This window comes from Sus scrofa, chromosome 1 (assembly GCF_054392235.1).
Source record: "Sus scrofa isolate SSC_HxYL_T2T_F1_AM1 chromosome 1, Sscrofa_HxYL_maternal_Yorkshire_Landrace_v2.0, whole genome shotgun sequence".
NCBI classification, from domain to species: domain Eukaryota; kingdom Metazoa; phylum Chordata; class Mammalia; order Artiodactyla; family Suidae; genus Sus; species Sus scrofa.
Window position 1 is genome coordinate 72218584 of NC_139383.1, and position 10504 is coordinate 72229087.

General features: G+C 40.2%; 1 protein-coding gene across 1 annotated transcript in view; it reads right to left on the reverse strand.

The window, feature by feature from the left end:
* The window catches only part of PREP (prolyl endopeptidase), a 562439-nt gene extending 552476 nt beyond the window's left edge, over positions 1–9963 (reverse strand). Inside the window, exon 1 of the mRNA XM_085011432.1 lies at positions 9855–9963. The gene's annotated coding sequence lies outside the window, so the exon portion shown is untranslated. The remainder of the gene's footprint in view (positions 1–9854) is intronic.
* Positions 9964–10504: the final 541 nt, after the last annotated feature.

Below are 10504 nucleotides of genomic sequence, written 5' to 3' on the forward strand. Positions count from 1 at the left end.
GCACTCAGTGCGAAACTAGCAACCTAGATGTATGAAAGAAGGAGTGAGTGAAACAAATCTCCAGAAGATGTGAGAGAGGGAGCGAGAGCTGGGCAGTTTTTCTTCCAAATATCCAATTCGGTGTGTTTGGCTGGCTAGCTACTGCTGCAATTAGACCTGCAGAGAAAGAACCAAGACGACAGATAGTATATCAAATAGCATGGCAGCGTTTTTGTGCCAGGAGACCTTGTAGAGAGGGAATGTTTCTTATTATTCTCAGGGGTGGTGGGTGGGGCAGGAGAAACCCTTCTGGCATCTACCCACACAGAAAATTTTTGTACTTCTTACCATAGAAATATGAACTTAGAAGAAAGGAACAGACCCTTTGGGGACTTCCATCCTAAAGGCTTTCTGAAAGGGAAATGCCCAGAAATACATCCAGAAGGGAATTGACTGGCAAATGGATTTGTGCAGAATCCAGACACCAGATATGCCTGCACAAGTCACACTTACTCACCGGAGGAGGAGGGGACAGATTACTTTCTCACACAGTGAGACACTGCCGTCCTGGCTGCTCCCAGCCCACAGCCCACTTGTCAAGCCCTCAGCAGAGCCTCTCAGTTTTTGTTGTTGTTGTTTTAACATCACTTTACTGCACTCATCCCTGCTAAAAACATACCCACTCCCCATAGCATCCTAGGCGTCCCAGATGGTTGCCCTGCTCAAAATCATCTTTGATCCCAAAACTGTAGGACCCAGGCACTAGACACACACAGAGATCCAGCTTACTCTGCAGCCCAAATCCATTCATCCAAAATAAATCTCCCACTTCCTAACATCTCATGAAACAGAGTAAGAGGGGGTAATCTTGGGGGAATGCTAATGTGCTTTCCTTGCAGACGATTTCTCTCTGTTTCTTTTTCCTTCGAGGAAGAGAATTTGTGAAAGCATTTGCACAGTGTCCTAAGGAAAATCCTGGGTTTGGCATCCATTCCTTTCCATTTACAAATACTACCATATTCAACCGCAGGCTGACGGCTGGTCACAAGAGGCTGTAGACTGGAGGTACTCTTATAACACCCTGCTAATTCAGTGATATATTTTCATCAAGTCCCAGATGCCCATATGCTTTGGGTTCAAGGTAAAGTAGAAAGACTGGAAAAGAAAACACAGTACATGCACCCCTTCTCTGGTTCCAGGAGTTCCCCCAATTCCAATGTATATTTGGGATGACATAATCATTGAATCTAAATGTCCATCTACAGTTGGACAATTATTCAATTCTTGCCACATAGCTCTTAATGATTTGAAAAGGGGGTTGTTCTCAAATGAAAGGTGCTGAAAAAGAAAAACATTTTTCATGGAGAAAACTTAGGGGAGAATATTTTAAGTCTTGAGTTCCAGATCCCACTTGGCCTCCAATCAGCTATCTCAGAATTTTTCTGGCTACCTAGATCCCATCCAAAACATAAAAAGGGTAAACTAACAGGTTTTTAAGGCCCCTTCCAAATTAAGAGTTCATGACCCATGTTCTTCATACAAATATTCAATTATCCAATTATCCTACTGCCACTCAAAATATCCCTTCCCTGCCACCCAGCCTGTTGCAGCCAAGCTCAGAGCAACTGCCCAGCCAAGAGAGAGTTGGGATTTTGCCGCATTCCTAAGCCACATCAGGCTGCCTCGTCTATTGCTAATTGCTTGCAGCTCTTCTTCTCCTGCTTGGTACATATTACTCAGAGTTAATTCTTTAGTTGATTCAGCCAAAAATCACCTGGCAGATGTACATCCTGGGAAGTTTGCCACACATGCAACAATAGGACATTAGAGCATCAAAGACCCTAGAAACTATGAAGACAAGTTGGCCTGCAGGGTCTCAGGGAGGGGGGTGGTAGGTATACAAGAAGATGCATCAGGATATGGGGAAAATATTAAATCACCTGATTTTATTTATTGCATCATATGCATTTCACATTTTTATTTTATGGGTATGTTGTATAATATACATGGTATATTAGAACCTTACAGATTCATAGTATTTATAAGTTAGTCTACAACTACCAAGGCATGCAAGCTAAACTTTTCTTGTTCTTACAGGAGACTTTGAGCAACAAAGATTAATCATATATGGCCCCAGACCAAGTTCTGTTTTTGTAAATAACATTTTATTGGGATATAGCCACACCCACTCATTAAACAGTATCTATGGCTGTTTCCACACTACAAAGGCAGAGTTCAGTAGCTGCAGCAGAGATGGTATGACCCATAAGTCCTGAAATATTTATCTGGCCCTGTACAGAAAAAACTCACTGACCCTTGATCTAGACCAGCAACCTCAGTTTTATAGATGAAGGAACTGAAGACCAGAGACGACAACTAAATTGGCAAAGCAGAACTAGGACCATGGGTCTTCTTCAAAGCATTCTTCAGCTGATGCTTTGTGCAAAATATTCCACTGCCATCCCTACACCTTGTGTTCTTTCAAGTCTTTTTTCATCCAAACTAAGATACCACTAGACAAAAATTCTGTTTCACCCACTAAGACTATGTCTGCCCGAGCTCACCTCTCACCTTTCCCCCATATCTCAACACCATCCCCACCCCAACCCCACCCTCTCTACTCTGCTGGGAGGCATCAGCTTTTTTTTTTTTTTTTTTTTTTTTTTTGTCTTTTTTAGGGCCACACCTGCTCAGCATATGGAAGTTCCCAGGCTACGGGTCTAATCAGAGCTATAGCTACCAGCCTACACCACAGCCACAGGAACACCAGATCTGAGCCGCATCTGCAACCTACACCATAGCTAACAGCAACGCTGGATCCTTAACCCACTGAGGGAGCCCAGGGATCGAACCCACAACCTCACGGTTCCTAGTTGGATTCATTTCCACTGCCCCATGACGGGAACTCCGGCATCAGCTTCTTTTGTGCCACAATGGTGGCCTAACCCTCCAAAAGATGCTGTCCCCACTTCTCATCTGACCTTTATCCCAAATAGAAGATTACCTATTTTTTCCTTGTCTTTACATACTCTAATCAGTACGCTGCATTTCTTGAAACACCTGGAAATGTGGTGATCAATATCACATTCACCACTTTGGAATATCTGGCAAAGATGTTGGTCCTGGTAAAATAATGAACATCAGCCAGAACTCTCCAACTATGGAATTGAAATAGGAGGGAAGGGGGAAGGGCACAACCTTTAAAACAATGACAGAGCAGTTGAAGATGTCACAAAAACTGGTGAGAACTGATGAGGCCCCCAGATGGGGGAAGGTGCAACTTCCAACAGACTTTGAGCCTCATTATGTGCTCATTGTAATACATCCACATATAAAGGACATGCCCACAGGTGCTGTGACAGTTCCTTTGGAGGCCAACCATACAAGGCTAAAAAGTGGGCGGTGGCCCAATGCCTGGAAATCCCCACCCCTTCTCCAAGATGGTTAGAATATACTGCAACAGACCACATTCTGTATATGGACTGTATATGTCTCTAAATCTGCTTTTTCTACCACTACTGACCTCCCCTGAAGTCTCAATCCTGCCAACCGTCACTGTACCTTTACTTGTGCAGAAGTTCCAGGGAGAGATATTAATTCCTTGCCTTCAAAGAAATTTCATCTTGTCTGGTCATTTTGCACTGCTGCCTCAATGCATTATTTTAATGCTTATCAAGAAAATACTAAATACAAAACTCTCTAGGTAAAAATGAATTGCGTACGTCTTTCTCAGGGAAAATTTAACCAGTACCATGGAGTTTACATTCTTGTGAAAAAGATCAATTTTGAGCTAAAAAACAACAACAAAAGACCGCATGCAAACAAAGATTATGGGAAATCCAAGTCAAGTGCTCTGAAGGAAAGAAACCAGTTGCTACCTGAATGTATCATGAAGGAACTTGACCTAATGAGGACACTTCCCTGAGGAACTAACATTTGATCTAATCTATCTGCAAGACAAGATTTAAAAACAAAACAAAGCAAAAAAAAAAAAAAAAAAAAAAAAAAGAGAGAGAGAGAAAGCAGTGTCCAGTAAAAGGAAAAAGTACACCCAAAAGCCCAGTGGCAGAAGGAGAATGTATTTAGAAGTGAAAGCAGACCAGTGAGGCTAGAGCACAAAGTGGGAGTGGATATGGCAGAGGAGGAGGCACGGGGAGCGAGAGGTGCCCTGTGAAAAATCCTATTCGTGGTTCTAAAAGCGAGATCACTCTGGCTACTGTGTGGGAAATTGCAAGGAAGCTAGAAGGAAGTGACTGCTGTAACTGTCCAGGCCAGACAGGAAGGTAGCTTATGTCAGGGAAAGGCAGAGAGAAGTAAATAGATTTTGGAAGATATTCAAGCACTAACAATAAGAAGACTTGGTGGCAAGGGACATGAGGAAGAGGAAGAGATCAGGGAGCATTTGTTAGTTTCCTGTGTAGGGAACTAGATAACTGTTCACAGAGAACACTGAAAGAGAAGCAGCTAGGGTTGGGTTTGGGTAGGTGTGGAAAGCTTGTGAGGTGTGTTTTGAATGGGCATCTTTGGGGTCCTTTTGATACTTACAAGTGGAGAGTTCTTATAGGCAAGGTAAAGTTCTTCTGTAGTACATAAGAAAGACCTAAGCTGGACATATAAAATTGATATTCACAGGCATAGAGATGATAATTAAATCTACAGGTTCAGAGGAAATTACCCGCGGAGAATATATACAGACAAAGAAGAGGATCTGACAGAGAAAGACAAATACCGTATGATCTCACTTATATGTGGAATATTAAAAAAGTTAAACTCATAGAAACAGAGAGTAAATGGGTGGTTGCCAGAGTAGGGGAATGGGGAGATATGGGTCAAAGAGTACAAACTTCTGGTTATAAGATGAAAAGTTTCTAGGGATCTAATGTACAGCATGACTATGGTTAACAATACAGTATTGCATACTTGAACATTACTAAGAAAGTAAATCTTAAATGTTTTCTCCTCTCACCTTCACACACACACAGAGTAATTATGTGAAGAGATAAGATGTGTTAACTAACCTTAATGAGGTAATCGTTTCTCAATATATATGTGGATCCAATCATGTAGTACATCTTAGACTTACACGATGTTTTGTGTCAATTATATCTCAATAAACTGGGGTGGGGAGGGTGGAAGAGGCTCCAGGTAAACTCTTCATGAAATACATGAGGTCATGTACATATGAGAGAGTGCTCTCTCTCTCTGAGATGAGTAAGAAGAAAGACTGAAGCAGTTGTGCGAAAGAGTGGAACATCATGAAAACCAATACAAGAAAATGTTTCCAGAAAGAAGAGGTGGTCAAGATCTCTACTCTGGGGTAGAACTCTAGGCAGAGTGACTGTTTTGTAAGAGATGTGCCCATAAGCAAGAACGTTGGTTAGGAAATGAGCCAAAGCTAGAAAAATCATCAGAATTTTGTTCACTAAAAAAAATAATAATAAAATCATCCTGCCCTATTGACTTTGTCAGTTTTGGAGATACAAATCTTTCCAAAAGATTGGTGCAGCAGTTAAAATTCAATTACTTTTTTTTTTTGCTTTTTAGGGCCGCACCTGCGGCATATGGAAGTTCCCAGGCTAGGGGTTGAATCAGAGCTGCAGCTGCTGGCCTATACCACAGTTCACAGCAACTTGAGGTTTGAGCTGTATCTGCAACCTACACCATAGCTCACAGCAATGCCAGGTCCTTAACCCACTGAGCAAGGCCAGGGATTGAACCCACCTCCTCATGTATACTAGTCAGGTTTGTTACCACTGTGTCACAACAGGAACTCCTCAATTACATCTTTAAAAAAGATAATGTACAAAATTTTCTCCACATAGTAAATGCCCTGCAAAAGTCTCCATCTCCTAAGCTCTCTTCCAAGGCCCCATCAGGTGGCTTAGATTTTTGGACAGCAGTGGAAATTCCTTTCTTAGTGTTGGCTAAGACAACAAATACAACACCTTCAGTCTAAAACTATGTCATAGGGGAAAATATCGAGTAATATCAAGTGTGATTCACCCTCAGTCTCCTAAGGTGATACAACACAACATATGTGCAGATCATGGAAACCATGTAAATGTAGTAATCAGCACAATAGATAAGTTACTGCTTTGGATTCACAAAGGTCCTTTTAACAATAGCTTCTAACATTCCCATCTGGTCTGTTGTATATTACCTCATCAAGGCTATACCCAAGGGATTGACACAAACGGTTGTAATGACTTGGACAAGACAGCACAAGCTGGACAGGTCTTGAGAGCAGAGGCTATCTGCCAGAGCAGGGCCTGTATCTTATTCTTCTTTGTGTTGCCCACTAATACAAATGAAAGTTAGAATATGAACCTAGGTTGGGGGTGGAGTAGCTATTGACTGATAAGGGACATGAAGGAGGAGTGGATACATACGAAAAGTATAATTGAGCAGTACACTTAGAATTTGTGTACTTTATTCTGTATATGTCATACTTCACTAAAAATAAAATAAACATAAATATTGTTTGATTTCAAAATGTTTACCCTGAGTTGCTTGACCTGAGACTGTAACCACTCACACCAAACCATTAACTTCGTTTAATTTTTTACAAGAATGGGCAGGAGGGTGGGGGGAAGGGGCACATGAAAGTGGTTGGCTCTGGAGGCCTATAACTTGCATCTTCTGTACTAGGCACTTCAGAGACATCATTTTAATCATCACAGACATTCAATGAAATAGTTATTATCATTCTGCTTCACAGATGAGGAAACTGAACCCCAAAGAGATTAAGTAACCTACTATATGTACCTGAGCTCAGAGACAGTGACTTTTTTCAATAAACTCAATGTGTAATAAAGAAATGTTGTCCAGGAAGCGATGTGGCCAAGCGGTAAGTCCTACCAGTATCCTCACATTCCAAGGTAAGGATACAAGAAAGACCTGTTAAGGAGGAAGGCAAAAAAGAAAAAAGGAGGGAGTTCTCCTTTAGCACAGTGGGTTAAGGAGCTAAATATCCAGCATTGTCACTGCAGTGGCTCTGGCTTCTGCCACAGCTAGGGTTTGATCCCTGGCCCAAGACCTTCCCATATGCCATGGGTGCTGCCAAAAAAAAAAAAAAAAAAAAAAGTGAAAGGAGCCAGATCATGAAAACAAGCTTGAATTATGTGTGGGAAGCTTGGTGAAAATCGTTACACATGCTGTATTTTTCAGAAAAGTAAAGCATATAGAGAAAAGACATAAAGAATTTTAACTCTTTAGATGATTATAAACCTGAAGAGGACAGAAAAACAGAAATACGTCATTTCTAGACAAGTTTTCTTTGCCTGTTTAAAAGCCTATTATGCAATTCTTTTGAAACAAGTCTGTCATGTCATTAATTCATTTACTTGCATATCTTTTTTTTCTAAATGTTCTTCCTTGGGTCTGGCCAGTTGCTGAACTATCATTAACTCTAATAGTTGATTATCTTCTTTTTTTTTTTAAGTAGATGTTCCTATAATCCAAAAATAACAATTGACAGTTCTGCTTCTTTCTTTCCAATATTTGTGCCTCTTATTTATTTTTCTTAACATATTGCATTGGTTAGATTTTCTAGCTCAGTGTGAAACTATTAGTAGTGATAATATATATCCTTTTCTTTAATGAAAATGACTCTAATTTCACAACTGTGTTCTCATTTCCTATATTTCAGCTTCTCTCTCCTGTTTTTGCTCTCTCTTTGTTTTCATTGTATTTATATCTACCTTGCAGGAAAATATTGAAAAAATGTGAATTAATCTTCTTTTAGGCATGGAAAATAAAGGCCAGAAGGACTGGAAGCTCAGAGCAGCTGAATCTAGAGAATCTGAAGAGCACAGGTCGGGGAGGAGATGAACAAGCATACACTTATTACCAACTAAGTAGAAAAGGCAGATGCTCACCTTCTAAAGAGTACTGAGGGAGTGGGGGCTTCGGCCCAACCATATCCACATGTAAGCATCAAGGAACCAGCGCCAGCTCCTAGCTTCAGATAAATGATCTGGGCACACATTTATCTTTTCAATACCATGAGCAGATGTCAATAGATATTTTCATATGGACAAGAGTTTGCCACTTATTTGGATCACTGGACAAAAGAAGAAACTTAATACTGAGGAGATGTTTCCTATCTTATAAAACCTGCCATTAGGAATTAAGATCAGTTGTTTTCAGACTTTTTCTTTCAGGAAGTTTATTGATACTGAGTAATTTTTCTGCCCCACAGCATCAAAATTAATACCCTATTAAAAGATATTTAAAATCAGCAGCATTTCCTTCACTGAGGTGGAGAATCTGTAATGAATTCTGGCTTCCTATTTCTTTCTCTTTTTTTCTTTCTTTTTTTTTTTTTTTTTTTTTTTGGTCTTATTTTGCCTTTTTTTTCTTGAGCCGCTCCTGCGGGCATATGGAGGTTCCCAGGCTATGGGTCTAATCAGAGCTGTAGCCACCAGCCTACGCCACAGCCACAGCAACTTGGGATCCGAGCCACACCACAGCTCACAGCAATGCCGCCGGATCCTTAACCCACTGAGCAAGGCCAGGGATCGAACCCGAAACCTCATGGTTCCTACTTGGATTTGTTAACCGCTGCGCCACAATGGGAACTCCTGGCTTCCTATTTCTTAAATTGTTCCCTTGGCAGAACCCAGAGACTAACAGAAATGTTTCAGTCTACCTAAGAATCACATCGCATGGAGAGACTAGAAATGAACTCTTTTACAATCTTATCAGTTGATACTTATTTATATTTAAAATATTCAGAATGTGGATATATACATGAGGAAATTGGGATAAGTACAGTGTAATTTTAAATATACATATGTATCAATTAAATGACTTTGAGTCTGCTGCTATCCTTTGTGTACACGTAGACACTGTACCATCTGAGAATCTGTAGATTTGACTAACCCCAAACAGAAACTGATCGCCAGCTGCATTAGGTTCTCCTGGGAAAGCTGTATAGCTATGAATCAGACATCACCACAGATACATATCTGACAGCATTAAAAAAGAAAAAAAAGAAAAAAAAAGAAAAACCTCCTTTTCTCAAAATCACTATTGCCATTGCAATCCTGTGAAGATATGATAGAAGGACAATGTACACCAGAAGACAGTACTCTCTTCCCACAACAGCTACTCCAACCCAGGCATCATGCCTCCCTTCACTTCCTGCACTAACACTCTGCAGACAAGGGAAACCCATCGGAGCCAGACAAGGAACACAGAGGTGAGACCTTTACTTAGAGTGGAGGTTAGTTTTTGACATCTTAGCCTGAGAAAGAGAGAAAAGGGCCAGAAGAATGAAACTATGCCTGTGCAACTAAGAACACAAGAATAATAAAGGAAACAAATACAGTGTTTCATTCATAAGAAACATGGATGGAGGGTGAGCGATTGCTATTCCATAGCAAGGGGTCTAGTGAAGATGCAAACTTAATGGGGATTCCTGGAGAGTCATTCTGTAAGAGGAGGTTTGGTCCCTAATAGCTTCTCACTTGCAGTATTTTCTTTTTGAGTCAAGACTTTGCTTTTACAGCAAGCGTTGGGGGGGGGGGGGGCAAAATATTTAAGAAAATTACCATTTGAAGAAGAACAAAAACTTCCCTCTGTTTACACTATTTCCTCATCTTGGGAAACGTTAAAAGGCCAAATCTTTAGCAAGCTGAATTTTGTTGTAATTCTCATGTGTAAAATTGTAGCCAGTGGAGCTGAGTTCTTCTCAGATTTGAAGCTCTGTTATTAGGAGTTAAAAAAAAAATGTATAAATCCCCTTATATTTTCTCCCTGAGATACTCACTCCCACCAAGAACAAAGACTCAAACCAAAACCCAGTATGATATTCAGAAAAGCTAGTAGCTAAAGAAAGTCAGTCTGTTCAAGAAAGGCTTATAACGTCTTACCTCTTTCTTCTCTTGGAATCCAATCCTTAACCTACTCATTCACCATCAGGTCAGCAAACCATGGCCCACGGGCTAAATCCAGCCCACAAACTGTCTTTGTACCACCTACAAGCTGAAAATGGCTTCATATTTTTTAAATGGTGAGGGAAAAAAAAACTCAGAAGAGTATTTTTGAGATGCAAAAATTTGTCACACAAATTATATGAAATTCAAATTTCAGTAGCCTTAAAAAAAGTTTTATTGAAACACAGCTACACTCATTCATTGACTTATTGTCTATGGCTACTTCCCAGCTACAGCAGCCAAGCTGAATAGTTCTGACAGAGACCATGTGACCTGCAGAGCCTAAAATATTTACTCTTTGATCCTTTACAGAAAACATTTGCCAACCCTTGCACTATATAAAATTTGGCCATCACCAGCCTATAATTTGAAAGCTTCATATTTCATAATGTACTTTTTTTATTACTCAATGAATTTATTACACTTATAGTTGTACAATGATCATCACAATCCAATTTTATAGGATTTCCATCCCACAACCCCAGTGTCATAATGTACTTACTGTAATCTAAATGTAATACCATTAAACAAGACAAAGGCAACCATTTATACTGGATTTTGTGGGACACTCCTTATTTTAAATGTTC